The sequence below is a fragment of the Ipomoea nil genome, unplaced genomic scaffold (genome assembly GCF_001879475.1).
Source record: "Ipomoea nil cultivar Tokyo-kokei standard unplaced genomic scaffold, Asagao_1.1 scaffold3030, whole genome shotgun sequence".
Classification (NCBI taxonomy): domain Eukaryota; kingdom Viridiplantae; phylum Streptophyta; class Magnoliopsida; order Solanales; family Convolvulaceae; genus Ipomoea; species Ipomoea nil.
Window position 1 is genome coordinate 1017096 of NW_017619458.1, and position 19264 is coordinate 1036359.

Consider the following 19264-nt stretch of genomic DNA (forward strand, 5'->3'; position numbering starts at 1 on the left):
CAAATGATGAAAAGATTATGATAGTCAATGGTTTAATTCGTCCAAATTAAAAGACGGGGACTAAATGTGGAAAATCACTATAGTCTTGCTGGAATTAACTCATTTCTTTAATTTAGATTTATACATTGGTTACAATATCTTTTAAAAAATAACCATAAATTATATTCCTTTGTGTAGTAAAACAATAAATATGGTGATTAATTATTTTCCAATTTTGGATATTCAGGTTGATTTACACCGCGGTTACAATATCTTTAATAAAATAACCATAAATAACCTCAACAGAATTCATATATATACAAAGAATCAGACTTCAAATGCAACGTAACAACTCAAAACTCATATTGAAACACACAGAGAAAGATGGCTTCGAGCAAAATGGTTTTCATGCTTGTCTTCTTGATGGTCATTCTATTAGGTATGATTTTATCTCGTCCCAATAAGAATTTATTAACACCATAATTCTAATTAAAAGTACAAATAAAAAATAATGTGATTCTAGTTTACTAATTCAATATATATGAAATTTCATTGCAGGTTCACCGGTGGTGAACGTTATGGGAAAGTCTATTTCGAATGGTGGGGGTGATTTTGTCAACTCCACTTGAAATTGCGACACGGATGCGGATTGTGACAAAACTTGTAAATGCTCACCGGGCACAAATGAGTGCAGTGATGGGATATGTATTTGTGGTTGTAAGTAGTGATTGTAACAGTGGCCATTAAATGAGATTATTTCTTGATGACTAATATGCATTTTCAAATTTACTTCCAATAATTCTGATTTGAATAAATTTTTTGTTGTAAATAAATAATGTGAACATTATATTACTATATTGGATGGATTTTGAGAAACTCACTCCTAAACACATACCGACACTTCTCTCTCTGTTTCTGTGTATATACAAATTTTGTTTTTGCAAGAATATAAAGCCGGTAATGTCGAGTTCTGCGAGAAGGTCAACCAAGCAATTTGTGCGAGGAAATGTTGATATTGCGCGAGGTTATGGCTCCCAAGCAAGTGTAAAGAACTGTCTGCAAAGTATCTTTGATTTCATGATTTCATTTGGTGTCGTTGGATTTCACTTTCTCTCGTATGATTTTGGAGCATACTTTGATATCATTCCTTGATCAATCTGAGCGGTCTGCATTGATGTCTACATATGGTCCTAAGTATATATGCAGAGCTTAAACCAGTCCCCGGTTATTAACGATTGAAATGGGGAAAAAATTTGGGCGGTGGGTAAAAATGAACACTTTTTAAAATATCGGACAAATTTAAAAAAACCTGTGCATGTGCATCGCGGTAAAAACGAGGCCATTTCTTTTAAGTAAAGAAACCGTACACTGTTAACACTAACGGAGGGCGTTTTTGTTTGTATATTAATTACCTGTTGGAAAAAATAGCTTAAAATGACCTGTTAAGTGGCTATTTTGTGGTACAATGCTTGGGACTAGCATTTTAAGAAGCCTTATTTTATTATATTACATAGTTTAGATATATTAATAAATTACTAAATAGTTTGGAGGCAAAAAGCCTGGAGTGACTCAGCAGTGTGCTTGGAGGTGATGAGGCTTCTGAACGAGTGGCAGGCGTTGGATGTTAGCCATGCACGTGAAAGTAGGCAACCCCCTAATTTGAATCATCTACGGTTGGTTCCAGCTGACGGATTTGCAGTGTATGTTGACGCAGCGGTGTTTTATGAGCAGGATTATGCAAGCGTTGGGGCGGTTATTATGGATAGCCATGGAAAATATTTTGCTGCGAAGAATGCCCCGGTTCGATGCCTTAATGACGTGCATTTGGCGGAGGCAATGGCTATAAAGGAAGCGTTGTCTTGGGCGATATGATTGAACAAGGGTTACAGAAGATCGTGCTTTTCAGTGATTGTCAAATGATTTGTCACCTTTTCAATAGCTCGGCCATGGATTATTCTTGTACGGGTTGCGTTCTTAGCCAATGTCGTGATCTCAAACGACACTTTGAAGTAGTGTCCATTCATTATATTTCTAGATCGGTGAATAAGCTGGCTCATGTTCTAGCTAGAGCTGTTCATTCATCTACTGGTCCTTCTGTCTGGCTAATTCTATTCCTTCTTGTATTGAATTTATGATTTAATAAAGTTATGACGTTATTTTCAAAAAATAAAAATAAAAAAAATTACTAAATAGTTATTTAGAAATTACTAAATAGTTACTTAACATATTATTCTTAGTCTTTGAATTAATTTAGGTAGTTTAATTATTTAGAAATAAACTAGAAGATTTCAGTAGATTACTTAGCTTATTTAACCATTCTATGAGTTGTATTTTACCCTATAAAAAGGGAGTATTATTGAGATTAATGCAAGTAGAAATTGAATCCCAAAAAGGGTCTAAGGAAGTTTTGGGTCTCAAGCAAACCCAGTATTTTCTTCTCTTTCTTTTCCAACTGTTATTCTCTATTCATTTTCCCTTACGCTTTCTTGCCCGTGACATGAGAACATAACAGAGTATTACATTCTGCTGCAAGCTGACATGATAATTGTTGAGTTTCATCGATTTTCTCTTCTATCAGATTCTCAATGTTCCCGAGCAACTCCCTCGTCTGCTCATTTGGGATTCGCCTTAATTCACTCTTGAGAGAAGAGACATTTACTATCCTGGCCCCTGAAGTGGACAGTTGCAGTAAGGGAAATAGGGAATGAGTGCTTCAATTATGTTCTTTACACCACAGTAGTTAGTATCCAAACATTCTTTTGCCTTCTCATAGGTTGTCTTAATTGAACTCTGAATCAAATTGGTAACCTTCCCCACGAGCCAGTTTGCTGGGTCTAATCTAAATTCAAGGCCCTTAGGGCATCTTCATCAACAATTACTCCAGAAGCTCCAGCATTGTTTACCAAAATATCAAGCCTTCCATATTATGTTTTGAGACGCTCCGCCAAGCATTCTATGTTGTGCTTGTCTACAACATCGAGTCGCGGTGAAAAACAACATTCGACCGCCCCAGGTTATGCAGCAACGGCACAACTATCGTTCCGCTCTTCTCATTCCTAGCTGTTAACACAACCGTAACACCTGAGGCTGCTAGCTATTGGACAGTCTCCAGCAGCCTCCAGGCCAATTCCCTTAGTTTGTTTGCTCCGGTATCTACTACATACCCCTCAGACACCTAGTGTGACACCCCGAAAATCCTTACTTAATTTCCTAACCAATCCCTTCGAGTATTTCTTAATTGAGAATTAATTCCCTTATTTAATGAACCCAATCTCCCTATTGTAAATAATTCTAACCTAATATTTATTCCAAGCCCAAATATTCTAAGTCTTATATATATATATATATATATATATATATATATATATATAAAATTGGTTACTTGGTATGGACTTCATGACCTATCCCTTGCATAAATCTATTTAGTCTTTCTAGCCCAAGCCCTTGTAAACATTGTTTTAACCATGTTCCTTACAACTCCAAAGGGCCACTTTGAATTCCCTTGGAATTAAATAAAAGCCCATGACCCATATAACACCTTACCCTTGTATGATGTATATTTTCAGCATTTTAGCTTCTTACCCTAGCAAGACTAAAACCTAAACATCTTCCCCTTCTCTCTTGCTCTCCACTCCTTCTTCTTTCCATGAAACCCTAGGAGTTCATTGTCATATTTCTTCAACTGGCGATAACTTAAAAAAAAAAAAAAAAAAAAAAAAAAAAAAAACAATAGGGGAGGGATTTAGGAGAAATTTTTTTTTTTGACAACAATATATAAGAAATCCGTAAGGTATTTTAAAAAAAAAAAAAAAAAAAAAAAATTGATCTGTATTTTGAAAAAAAAAAATTGTTTTGGATTTTTTTTTTGAAAGTATGTGTATTTAAAAAAAAAAATACATATACGAAAATTGTACTGATATGCTGATAAAAAAATATATTATGATATACGAATAAAAAAAATTCTATGTTATGTAGACAATTCAAAAAAAATATGAATGTTGATAGAGGTTATCAAATACATGTGTAGGGATTTTAATGACATGTATAATATTGCATAGAGGCGTTCACTGATTGTAGTGATAATGTAATGATAATGTGTTGTGATCTACTTTGGCTCTTCAACGTTCTCCCCGGTGCAGTGGATTATATTGAATATCAATAATGTAAAGATAAAGAAAGAGAATTAACAATAGTATAGGTAATAAGAATTTCATTAAGACACATTCCAGTACAATACATATTCGTTATGTCCGTTACAATATCAATCATAAAGTCAACATTTATTAATATTTATAACAAATTAAAGCCCTGTTTGGTAAATGGTTGTTAGCTATTAGTTGTTAGATGATTGTGTTAATTATAGGATATAACTAGTTGATAACATTAGCTGATTGTAAAAAGGTGATGGTATAACTAGTTGATAACATTATCTGATTGTAAAAAGATGATGGTATAACTAGTTGATAACATTAGCTGATTGTAGAAATGTGTTGATAAATTCGCTATTAGCTTATAGTTGTTTGATATAATTTCTATTTTCAAAGTTAATTGAAAAAGTTCCTTTGAGTAGCTTTTTGAATTTTAGCATTTTAGAGCACAAAAAGCTAATTAACCAAACATTTAAATTAATTTTTAAACCAAGTCAAATAACTAATTAATAGTAGTTAAATGAGTCAAAATTGACATATATGTCAAATTGTCAACTATTTTACTAAATAGGGCCTAAGTATTTTCCTATTTTGGATATTTAGGTTGACTTCTTTATTTTAGATTTATACATCGGTTACATTATCTTTTAAAAAATAACCATAAATTATTTTCCTTTGTGTAGTAAAACAATAAATGTGAAGATTAATTATTTTGCAATTTTGGATATTCAGGTTGATTTCTTTTATTGGGATAGATTTACACCGCGGTTACAATATCTTTAATAAAATAACCATAAATAACCTCAACAGAATTCATATATATACAAAGAATCAGACTTCAAATGCAACGTAACAACTCAAAACTCATATTGAAACACACAGAGAAAGATGGCTTCGAGCAAAATGGTTTTCATTCTTGCCTTCTTGATGGTCATTCTCTTAGGTTTGATTTTATCTCGTCCTCCCTCGATCTAACAATAAGAAATTATTAACATCATAGTTCTAAATAAAATGTAGAAATAAATGAAAATTTCGTTTGATCGACATCTTTTCCATCTTCGTCCTTGTTTAGCCTTAATGATGTACTCATAGGAATTTTGATCGATGATTTCTCATCAAGGCCAAACTTCTTGATCAAGTCGCGGGTGTACTTGGCTTGGTTAATTCATATGGCGTCTTCTTGTACTGCTTGTGAATCATGCTTCTATTTTGTGTGTTGCAAGCCGTGTTGATAGCTTCCGCCCAATATCTTTTCGGGAGACCGGCTGCACTGATCATCACTCGTGCGGCTTCTTTAAGCGTCCGGTTTCTTCTTTCAGCTACGCCATTTTGTTGTGGCGTTCTCGCGTCAGATAGTTGATGTGAAATTCCTTGTGCATCGCAAAATGATTGAATCATGCTATTCACGAACTCGGTTCCACAATCGGTTCGGATTTTTGATATTTTCATATTCTTCTCATTTTGGAGTTGCTTCAATAGTTTTGGTAGAACTTGCTCAACTTCGGTTTTCTTCTTGATAAACACGGTCCAAGTGTACCTGGAAAAATCATCAACAATAACAAGAGTATATTTCTTACCACTTACACTTACTGGATCAACTGGTCCAAATAAGTCAATGTGTAGTAAGCTTAGCGGTCTTGACGTTGACTCTTGCGTCTTTGATTTGAACGAAGATTTAATTTTTTTTCCACGTTGACATGCGTCGCACACTTGGTCCTTCTTGTAGACAATATTTGGTAAACCTTCAACAAGATTTTTCTTTGCAAGTTGATTGATTGTCTTGAGGTTTAGATGGTTGAGCTTCCTATGCCATTCCCAATTATCTTTATTCGAATTTCTGGCCATTAAGCATACAGACTCTTTGCTTGTGCTCCAATTAACCACGTACATATTTTTCTTCCTTGCTCCAGTGAATACTACTTCCTTTGTTGTCTCATTTTTGATTAGGCACTTATCTTTGGAAAATTCCACAAGATAGCCTTTATCACAAAATTGACTAGTACTCAACAAGTTGAACTTCAATCCTTCCAAGTACGATACATCTTCAATTTTTATTCCATTTCTTTCAATCGTACAAACTCCTTTGGTAATTCCATAATTTTGATTTCCTCTAAAAATAACTTTTGGTCCATCGATTTTCTTCAAATTCAACAGATATGATTTATTTCTCGTCATGTGGCGGGAGCAGCCACTATCGATGTACCAAACATCCTACAAAAAGGATTAATTATTTTTTTGTACCCATTCTTGCTTGGGTCTTTTGTTGTTAGTGATTTTTGGTAGCCAAGCCCACTTAGATCTTATTGAATTAAGATAAGGTGGTTTGTAACCATTTGAGACTTGATAATCAAAATTAACTCTAGAAAATATTTTTGGTGCTCGGTTTTGAAAAATATTTTTGTACTTTGGCACTTGGGAAGAGGATTGTTGTTTTGGTCTATAAAAAACATTAAATCTATCATACAACCAATCCTTTTGGGTGGGATAAAATCTCCCACTTTATTTCTAGAAAAGCTTCCCTCTTTTCTATGAAATCTCCTTGCACTTAACTCATTGGTATATCTATTTTTCTTAATGAATTTTTGTTGCTTAGCCGTGATATTATAATGGTTCGGCCTAGCAATATTCATCTTTGCATTTGATTGATAGCCAAGTCCCCGTTTCATTGTGCTATCCTGACTTTTCACAAATTTTACCACTTGCACTTTATTATTTAAAGTAGCAGTAAGATTAATTAGTTTTTGAGGGGTTTGAGAACATGTGGAGTCATAACCAAGTCCGATCGTGTCTCCTGATGGCTTTTGCATGCTTACCATTTTATCTATTATTTTAGATGAATTTGTAAACGTAGCGATGGTAGCTCTTAGATTATGTTCTCTAACCTCTCTAGCTTTACACTCTTCTTGAAGCCTAATATTTTCACTCTTCAAGTTACTCACTTCAAGTAGAGCATCTTGCAATTTTTTATTCATCTCTTCTTTTTTAAGAATTAGAATATTATTGCGCTCCTTGAGTTGAGAATGAGTGGCTAAGATCTCTTGCCAATCTCGGATTAGATTGCCAATAGATTCACGAGAAAAGAAAGTACTAATTGAACTAAAAGAATTAGATGTTACCTCTTCTTCCTCTGCTCCAAGAGCCATAAGACAATCTTCGCTTGAACTCAACTCAATTGATTTGCATACTAGCGCCGAATCATTATCCGAGCTTGAGCTTTCATCGCTTGATGATTCATCCGATTCATCATCTTCATTCGGCTCATTGCTAACTAGCGCCTTTCTTTTTTCACGTTTGAATCTTTGATCTTTGTTGTCGAATTTATTCGGTGTAGATTCAACGTTTTTGCCTTGATATTTGCTAACGATCGGATGCGGACAATTTATTTTAAAATGTCTGGGTTTGCGGCAGTTGTAGCATAGATCGTTCATTTCTTCAACTTTTTCTTCATTCGGCTTCCATACGCCATTTTGGTTTCCACAAGGGAAATTTTGATTTCTTCATGATGAATATTTGTTGTTTCCTTTTCGCATGAATTTCCTGAACTTTTTAACAAAAAGAGCAAATTGTTCATCAGTCATAAAATCAACATTATCTACTGACCTGGAGGTTGACGGTTATTCGGCCAATAGAGCTGGATTTTGAACTTCATAATCTTCATCATTTTTGGCCTTCATTTCGAACTCATATGCTTTAAGATCACTAAACAATTTGTCAGTTGACAACGTTCTTAGATCTCGGTGATCTCGCATAGCCGTAACCTTCATGTCCCATGCAGATGGCAAGCCTCGTAGGATTTTGAGATTAATTTCTTTTTGGCTAATTTATTTGCCAAGATCATTAATCTCTCCAAGAATTTTAATCATTCTTGCTTCCATATCCACAATGCTTTCTTTTGATAGCGTCTTGAAGTCTTCGAACTTCTTCATGGCTATCGTGAGCTTGTTGTCCTTCTCTTGTTCATCGCCTTCACCGATCTTGATGAGAGTATCCCAAATTTCTTTCGCGGTTATGCATTTACGAATTTTTGGGAACATTGTATCATCAACGGTTTTGAATAGAATATCTTTGGCAATGTTGTCAAGATTATTTCTTTTTCTATCGTCTGATGACCATTCCGGTTTCTGCTTTGGTACATATTGTTGAGCATCGGATGATAGAAGAAAAGTCGTGTTGACTTTCAATATTTCAATCGGTCCATTAGAAATGACTTCCCACATTTCATCGTGTAAGGCCGATAAATGAACCTGCATACGAACTTTCAAATCATCAAATTTGTCAAGTGAGAAAAATAAATTCTGTGCCAAATCTTTATTCATCTTCTCGTGAGAAAAGAATAATATAATCCAATCATACACTGGTAAAATGGATCTGTCTAGCAGTCAGAAACAAGGTTGACCCAAATAGGCAACTTGCTTTGAAACAAATTGACACAAATAGACAACCTGCTCTGATACCAATTATTGGTCCCAAAGGGGGTGTGGTAAAAGTCTAGAGGGGGGGGGGGGGGGGTAAATAGACTTTTAAACCATTTTCGCAAATACAACAATTGCTGAGGCCCAATTGTTGAGGCGATAGAGAAACCAAAACTCTTAACTAGATTGTTAGAGTATTTTACGCAACGGAATAAATAAATACGAGTTGTGTGATTGTGTCAAGTATATCCACGTGATAAACAGTAGGTAAATAAAGAAGTAAATGACACAAGGCAATTTATAGTGGTTCGGAGGTGATGTAATCCCCTTACTCCACTTTCTCTTATCGTCCAAGAGCAATTCACTATATCCACCACTTCTTGGTTCCTAGATACAATGAATTTCTGTGATCTAGTGCTTTGATCACTAAGCCCACACTAATCACGCCCAGTGCCTCCAACACTGCTGCTTCGGATTTCACAGCTCCGTGCTACTTTCCAGGATTTCACAGCTCCGTGCTACTTTCCCCCCGTCTTCCACGATCCAGTCGACGTATCCCGTGATCTGGTGCTTTGATCACCAAGCCCACACCAATCACGCCCAGTACCTCTGACACTGCTTCGGATCTCACAGCTCCGTGTGACAATCCAGGATTTCACAACTCCGTGTTACTTTCCCCCCGTCTTCGACGTATCCCGTGATCTAGTGCTTTGATCACAAAGCCCGCACTAATCACGCCCAGTGCCTCCGACACTGCTGTATCACTTGTTTGTAGAAAAACAAGTTTCACTGGCTTCCAACTTTGGGACTTCTTGAATGGATCTTCAATATGCAGCAAGTCTCTCAATGATGAAGATTTTAAACACTCTTGAATATTTTCTCTTTGAGCTCTGAGTGTTTATCTCACTTAAATATTTTCTCACTTTTGAGTATAGCACTTGTTCGTATGTACTGTTCGTTTCTTGTGTTGGAAGTGCTTTGATCTGCTTCAATCTTCATCCTTTTATAGCTGATTTTGAGAAGTTGTCTGTTGGAAAAAGACAATCTCAAATTTGAATTCTTGTAGCCTTTGCAAAGGATCTGTAGCTTTCTCAGAATATCATATTAAAAATAATATCTCTGACATTTGAGATATTTCGGCCGTTGCATAGTTCTTGGTCCATGTGAAGAGACTCTTAAAGTATTTCTAATGCATATCATGTCTTCACGTGAAGGTGCTCCTTAAAATAATTCTGATGTAGATCATGTCTTCTGGGACTTTCATCTTCTGTGTATTTTAATCTCTCTGTATGGGCTACTGATGAAGTTGTTTCGGCCAATGAGATCCCTTGATTTGGGTCTCATACTAGTGAGAATTCAATCCTTGATTGAAACTTCTTCTCTAACTTCAGCTCTTACTATATATAGCCTTTGAAACCTATATATAGTTTGATGAAACTTGCTCTTACTATAGCTCTTACTATATATAGTTTGATGAAACTTCATCTCATACTTCATCTTGACTTATGAAGACTTTGACTTGCAAACTGCATCTCTTACTTCAGCTCCAACCGCATCTCTTACTTCGTCTCCAAGTTCTCTTACTTCGTCTCCAAGTTCTATTATTTAATTGATTTCAAAACCACTTTAGCTCCAACCGCATCTCTTACTTCGTCTCCAAGTTCTATTATTTAATTGATTTCGAAACCACTTTTGAAACTTCAGCTCCTACTTCTCTTGAATTGATTTCGAAACCTCCACTTTTGAAACTTTAGCTCCTACTTCTCTTGAAGTGATTTCGAAACCTCTTTTGAAACTTCAGCTCCTACTTCATCTCACTTTTGTTCTCTTGAATTGATTTCGAAACCTCTTTTGAAACTTCAGCTCCTACTTCATCCCACTTTTGAAACTTCAGTGAAACTTTAGCTCCTACTTCTCTTGAATTGATTTCGAAACCTCTTTTGAAACTTCAGCTCCTACTTCATCTCCCTCTTAGTTTCCTACTTCATCCCAACTTCAGCTCCTACTTCATCCCACTTTTGAAACTTCAGTGAAACTTTAGATCCTACTTCTCTTGAATTGATTTCGAAACCTCTTTTGAAACTTCAGCTCCTACTTCATCTCCCTCTTAGTTTCCTACTTCATCCCACTTTTGATTTTGAAACTTCAGCTCCTACTTCATCTCGAACCTCTTTTGAAACTTCAGCTCCTACTTCATCTCCCTCTTACGAACCTCTTTTGAAACTTCAGCTCCTACTTCATCTCCCTCTTACGAACCTCTTTTGAAACTTCAGCTCCTACTTCATCTCCCTCTTACTTCATCCCACTTTTGATTTTGAAACTTCAGCTCCTACATCATCTCGAACCTCTTTTGAAACTTCAGCTCCTACTTCATCTCCGTCTTTGTTTCCCTACTTCATCTCGAACCTCTCCTACTTCATCTCCGTCTTTGTTTCCCTACTTCATCTCGAACCTCTTTTGAAACTTTCCCTACTTCATCTCGAACCTCTCAGCTCACTTCAGCTCCCTCTTAGTTTCAGCTCCCACTTTTGATTGAAACTTTCCCTCTTAGTTTCAGCTCCCACTTTTGATTGAAACTTTTTGATTGAAACTTTCCCTCTTAGTTTCAGCTCCCACTTTTGATTGAAACTTTCCCTACTTCATCTCGAACCTCTCAGCTCTCACTTCAGCTCCTACTTCATCTCCCTCTTAGTTTCAGCTCCCACTTTTGATTTTACTTTTTTACTTCATATCCCTCTTAGTTACCTCAGCTCCTACTTCATCTCATAGAGCTAATTTTGGCTTCTTTAATTTTGCCTTATAAAATTGTAGAGAGTGAGTTTCGAACCTAAAATCTTGCAATTTATATATCATGATTTTATCCATCTCACCTGTACAAATTATTAATCATTATAGCATTCTCCTTGATGTACTTCTTTATTTCCATAGATGCTTAATCTTCAAGATAACTTCATGTAATCTCGTTTGCTTCTCGTTTTTTTAGTATAAGATTATCAGTATGACTTCTTCTTTGAGTTTGGGCGTGTGGGCTTTATTTGAGTATCATATGCATACATCTACTTCTTCTTCTTCTTCTTCTTCTTCTTCTTCGTATTTTTCCCTTTTTCTATATTTTTTAATTTTCCTTTCATGGTCTATGACACGCCTAGACTTAACAAATAAAATTGGGGATTCTAAAATACAATTTGGCATATCAAAATCTATTACAATATATTCCTAACACTGACTCTATTACATTGTATTAATATAAATTTACAATAATCATTTATTAATATAAATTTACAATTATAAATTTGTATAATGAAAACATAGAAACCTCTGGTAAAAAAAAAAATCTCTCCATTTCCTTTTTCTCTTTCCTCACACTCACATTCCCACTCTCTTTAGAAAAAAGCAAACTAGGATGAGAAATGACCTCTATCTACGGCGTCTTCACCCCTCAATTCGATTTAGTTTTTGCTTGATTGTTGTTTTGCCCAACGAACCACATAAACACTTAGCGCTGCTTGTTAAAAAGAAATATAGAAACTTGAATGACATGTACAAATCTCGAAGTCAACATACTAACTCTAAGTTTCATAAAATCTTACAAAATTATCAAAATCACCGTCGTTATCATCCTCGATCGCATCTCTACGCTCTTCCATAAAAACTAAACCATTAGGGTTCCGTTACCAAGCCTCTTCCTCCTCAATTTCTTTTTGTTGAAACCCATTCACAGTAGGCTAGAGGTCCTGCTTTTTCATCAGGTAACCACATCACAAAAAATCACAATAAATTGATGAAAACAATCAATTCAAAATGCAGAATGCAACACTTTGATCTCGGGGTATTTAAAGAAAAAATGTCGAAATCAAATAACATATACCCCAAATATACATACATTTACATGCACCAGTAACTAAACATACATTTGGACACAGAGTAACAACATATCCTGATATACAAACCCCTAACAAATCGAAATAAAGATGAAAACATGAACATAGTTTACACCTATCGGAATCATAATATTACCTTGAAATGAACTATGAGATTTGAGCCCCTAGCTTTGCAAGCTGCATTCAGAAACAACCATATAAAACTTAGAAATCAAGTGAAATCATGAACCAGAGAACAATATAGAGTGCAAATGAAAATATAGTTTGTATTTATAGGTGTAAAATACTAATTCAAAAGGAAAGTATAATAATTTGTAATTAAGGTAATAACATTATTATTATTATTATTATTATTATTATTATTATTATTATTATTATTATTATTATTATTATTATTATTATTATTAAAGGAATGATATTACAAAAATGCCCCTAATTTTTGGGGGAAAACTTGGCTAGGAGGATTTTACTTTTATATATATATATATATATATATATATATATATATATATATATATATATATATATATACTAGTTTTTTTACGCGTTTTGCGCGAATGGGATAATGCACAATAATTATTTTTAAATAAGTATTTCAAAGTATATCAATGCAATATTATATATGAGATTTCATGCATAGGTAAATAAATGTTGAATTTGTTTATTTAAATCGGTAATTTAAAGTATATAAATGCAAGATAATATATGAGAGATTGATTATAATTGTCACTAAAATAAATGTTTTCAACTTTGTAATAACGCTAGTCTAAATAAATACGGAGGGCTATTTTTGAAAGCTACTGACTCTATTACATTGTAGTATCTGTTCATATATACTTTCTCAACCTACTGAAACACAAAAAACCAATAACGCATCCACTGAGGCTCAAACTCATAATCTTCCAAATGGAAGTCTAACCGGGTACCATTAGACCATATAGTCCTGGGTAACATTATCATTATCTTCATCTTCAATACATGTCCCATTTTTTGTTTTTGTTTTTATTTATTGGTAGTGTATAATGTGCAATTGGGTTACTGGTGGTAGCACAAACAATCGTTATGATGTGGAACCATGTCCACCTTGCAATGTGGACACGGTTCTATGTTCATAATTATAAAGTTATTTATTCATAATTTTTGAACTGCATATTTATAATTATTGGACTCTATATTTACAATTACAGAACTCTATGTTCATAATTACTAATTATATGTTCATAATTATAAAGTTATATATTCATAATTTTTGAACTTCATATTCACAATTATTCAATCTCTATATTCATAATTACAGAACCATATGTTCATAATTATAGAACTATATGTTCATAATTTTTGAACTATATATTCATAATTATAAACAGTTTTGGAACCGTGTTCACCTTGCAAGGTGGACACGGTTCCACAACATAATTTGCACAACATATACAACGTGCAATGAGATTATAGTGTAGGGTGTATATGACTGTGATTTTAGTTGTACTATGAGCTCTTTATCTTACAAGAACCTATTGATATTTGGTAGTGGTAGTTTTTCCCCTAAATGTTTCATGTGTTGTGAGATGTGTATCGTAGGTTATCATGTGAAAGTATTGAACAAAATATTAATATTTATTATATTTGTATAAAATACTTAGTAAATAAATATATATAACATATTTTGTATTATTACTTTGATATTTAATTACAAGATAATGTAAAAAGAAGACAATAGACAATGTAGTGAATATAATAAATTAATTAATTTAAAGATAAGTAATCTTTGAATTGTAGGAAATCTTAACTATAATAAAGCTATATGGTTTGTGAAGTAATTAATGTTACAATTAATGTCAAAACATCCTTTATTATAAAAAAAAAAGTACAACATTTGAAAAATAAAATAGCTATATATTATATAATCATATAAAAAATGTACTTTTGAAAAATAAAATAGCTATATATTATATAATCATATAAAAAAATATGTTCAATTAGAGTTTAAATTTACTCATACAAAATTTGAAATTTGCTTTCCAAATGTAATTATCTTAGTTATTATTCGTATTGTGAAAATTATAATATAGATGAAATACAATTAAGAATAAATTAATGTAATTATGTAAATTCTCTCTATAAGTTTATTCGAATATGCACATAATTAGAGATTATATTAACCATACAAAATTTTAATTTTAATTTTAATTGTAATTGTAATTTTGTATTCTATAAAAATAATAAATACTTGACCAATGGAAGCTCAAAAATATTATTATATTAAATAATTTAAAATATTTTAGTTTTTCTATTTTTTATTTATATTTATAATAACATAATTTTTTCCCGTGCATCGCGCGGGTGAATTACTAGTATAGATAATATAACTAATGAAATTATATCTCTTTTTAAATTTTTTTTTAATGAATATTTTTTTAAAATAAAGACATTATAGACATCTAATTCTAAATTAATTAAATGCATATGTATTATTTTTGTTGTTGTAGTTACTAATTTTGTTCAACACTAATGAAATCATTGATTTTTTTTTTTTTTTTAATTTCCATTCGTTGTTGAGACAAATTGTTTTGAGAGTGTGTCAATGACAATTGCTTCAATTGCTAATAAATAATTCAAAATATATGGTCACAATAGATTTTGTTATAATGATATAGTAAAAATTAAATTAACTTACAAATTTCTTTAGAAGTTTTCATGCATTGATAATATTTTGATCTGTAAACTTATTGAATTGGGACCGGTGTGATGTCAACATTGTCAATTCTTTGAAAAATGGTCGTACCGTTTTAGAGTCCAGGTGTAATTGTATTTATGATCAACAACTTTGTAGTTAGGTCAGGTCGCGCAGGTCTGACAATGATGTAAGAACAATTTTGTCTGATAAAAAAAATAATAGTATAATATTTGTAAAGTAACGTACAATTGTACCATTATAAAAATACATACAAAAAATATTAATACCATAATGACCTAAATCATTCCAATAATGGAAAAACATAATTGAAAAAAAAAAAAAAACTTAACCTAATTTTTTTTAAAATGCAAGAAAATCAAATGATTTTTAAAGTTCCTGATTTATAATCATTGATGCTCAACTTTGAATGCTATGTATTTAGTCGAGCTAATTATTTGACCAAAGTTTATGTTAAATATTATATTATATATATATTTTTAATACGTTTTAATTAACATATTCATAGTATATGTTTAACAATTAGGCTAACTCTAATTGGGATGAAGTTCGAACCTAAGTCCTTTTTATAGAAATAAATGAGTATGTTTAAGAATAATAAATAGTTAACGGAATATTCCGTTACTAAAATTTATACTAACGAAATTTATTATTATTTAAGGGAAGAAAATAATATAATAGAGGGTAAATAAGGAAAATCATTAAATAATTAAATAATTCTAAATTCAAAATAATATTAACCATTCATTTTAAGAAACAATTGTACAAACATTTTTTGTTTCAGTTAGAGGCCTAACATTATTGGCTCTTATTAGATTTGTAGAATAAATATATATATATATATATATATATATATATATATATATATATATATATATATATATATATATATATATATATATATAGGGACGCACTCAGGTGCGAATAAGTGCCCAGGAAGGAAATGCGAACGAATCAGCGCGCGACACGTGTCCAGGTCTAATAACTTAAAAAAAAACGCGGTGGCATTTTCGTAAATAATTGAACATCGAAGTGCAAGTAAAATCTCTTATAAGTGCACCTATTTTCACCTATAAGTGCATGTAATTTTGCCTTGTTAGCATTCACTTTCCGCAACCATTCATGCACCTGGGTGTGCTTATAACTATATGTGCAACTATTTATAACTATAGGTGCAACTACTTATAACTATAGGTGCAATTACTTTCACCTATGAGTGCATGTAATTTTGCCTTGTTAACATTCATTGATCTGAGTTCAGCGGGTAGTAATACTCCTGAAAACCACTCGCAAACATTCATACACCTAGATGCAACTACTTATACCTATATGTGCAACTACTTAGAACTATAGGTGCAACTACTTAGAACTATAAGTGCAACTAAGTATTGATGCTCAGTGTAAATTTTTACTTGCACCTATAATACATTTTACATGCACTTGTAATACATTTTACTTGAACTTCGATGTTCAATTATTTACGAAAATGCCACCGCGATTTTTTAAAAAATCAGTGTTTCTCATCCATTAGATCTGGACACGTGGATGAACAGAATCCATTCCTATTTCGCGCCTGGGCGAGCCGTTCGCACCCAAGTGCAAGTATATATATATATATATATATATATATATATATATATATATATATATATATATATATATATATATATATATATATATATATATATATATATATATATAGATTATGAAGAATGCTTCAGGCTTTTAACTAAAGAAAAGACGCACCCTCAACGAAATCTTCTTCAACAAAAATGCAGTCTACCGCAATGATCCATCTTCTGGGCAGCCGTCTTCACAGCTACGATCCGCCGGTCGCTGCCGCGCCCAATCGCTGGCCACTGGGCATCCTCTTCGCAGAAGCAGCGACGTCTCCGTCCTCCCTCCGACGCGATGGCCACAGCGTCCAAGTGCCAACTACCACCGTTCCAGAAGATGTCCGGCAACCGGCGATAACTAAAAAAAAAAAAAAAAAATAGGGGAGGGATTTAGGAGACATTTTTTTTTGACAACAATAAGAAATCCCTAAGGTATTTTTTTTAAAAAAAATTCTGATCTGTATTTTGAAAAAAAAAATTGTTTTGGAATTTTTTTTGAAAATATGTGTATTTAAAAAAATATATATACGTAAATTGTACTGATATGCTGATAAAAAAAATATATTATGATATACGAATAAAAAAAATTCTACGTTATGTAGACAATTCAAAAAAAATATGAATGTTCATAGAGGTTATCAAATACATGTGTAGGGATTTTAATAACATGTATAATATTGTATAGAGGCGTTCACTGATTGTAGTGATAATGTGTTGTGACTCACTATGGCTCTTCAACGTTCTCCCCGGTGCAATGGATTGACGCAAATTATGCTGTGCAACCGAATGCACCTTGCAAGGTGCATACGGTTGCAAAACGGCGCCGTTTTGGTTAAAAAAACGCGCGTCCCACTTAAAGAAGAAATCAGGTTCGATTCCCGGCAATAACATTTTTATATATCCAGAAATTCATAACTATATATCCACAATTTCATAACTATATATCCACAATTTCATAACTATATATCCACAGTGAATGAATGAAGTAAAAATCCACAATGAATGAACGAATGAAGTAAAAATCCACAATGAATGAATGAATGAAGTAAAAATCCACAATGAATGAACTAAATATCCACAATATATGATTGAACTAAATATCCACAATGAATGAACTAAATATCCATAATTTCATAACTATATATCCATAATTTCATAACTATATATCTACAGTGAATGAATGAAGTAAAAATCCACAATGAATGAATGAATGAAGTAAAAATCCACAATGAATGAATGAATGAAGTAAAAATCCACAATGAATGAACTAAATATCAACAATATATGATTGAACTAAATATCCACAATGAATGAACTAAATATCCATAATTTCATAACTATATAACCACAATTTCATAACTATATATCCACAATTTCATAACTATATATCCACAATAATGCTATTACTGAGAGTCGAACCTGATTTTTTTTTTTTAAGTGGGACGCGCGTTTTTAATCAAAACGACGTCGTTTTGAACCGTATGCACCATGCGCATGGTACATTCGGTTGCACAGCATCACTATTGATGGATTGAATATCTATAATGTAAAGATAAAGAAAGAGAATTAACAATACCATAGGTAATCAGAATTTCATTAAGCCACATTCCAGTGCAATACATGTCCGTTATGTCCGTTACAATATCAATCATAATGTCAACATTTATTATTATTTATAATAAATTAAGGCCCTATTTGATAAATGATTGTTAGTTATTAGTTGTTAGTTGATTGTGTTAATTAGAGTGCATAACTAGTTGATAACATTAGTTGATTGTAAAAAGGTGAAGGTATAACTAGTTGATAACATTAGCTGATGTTTGGTAAATTAGCTATTAGCTGATAGCTGTTTGATACAATTTCTTTTTTCAAAAAGTTAATTGAAAAATTTCCTTTGATTAGCTTTTTGAATTTTAGCATTTTAGAGTACAAAAAACTAATTAACCAAACATTTAAATTAATTTTTAAACCAAGTCAAACAACTAATTAATAGTAGTTAAATAAGCCAAAATTGACCTATATGCCAAGGCAATTTATATCGTGCACCAGGGCGCGCATTGCATTGTGCACCCTGATGCAAAACGACGTCGTTTCAGATTTTTTATTTTTTTTTATTTTATTTTTTTTTTTAAATTTCGCTACCTAGTGTTGGCGGTTAATTTTCTTTAAAAAAAATCTCATGTTCAAAAATGTTGGATTCGTTGGTAGGAAAAACAAATAATAATCAAATAAAATATGATTATTATTTTCTGGAAAGAATGGAAGATAAGATGAAGAAATTGGCTAGTGTTTGATATTGGATTTTTGCAAGAGTCAAGTGAGCACTCTTTCCTTAAAACCTTATTTGCCACCTCCCAAAGATGCTAGGAGCGTTGTGGCCTAGGCTTCCCAGGATAAAACTTGCTAGTGATTCAATGTTTGAGCACTCAAACAAGGAATCCGGCGAGCAAGACACGGCTATGAACACAGTAGGCTAAAGAGAAGGAGTAGAAGCAGAATTTTGAAGCTGGAAAACAAAGTTTCGTGTAGTGTGCTT

The 19264-nt window shown here is 32.6% G+C and overlaps 1 pseudogene; it reads right to left on the reverse strand.

Annotated features, from left to right (window-relative positions):
• Positions 1–2455: 2455 nt before the first annotated feature.
• Positions 2456–19264, reverse strand: part of LOC109163517 — a 28832-nt pseudogene continuing 12023 nt past the window's right edge.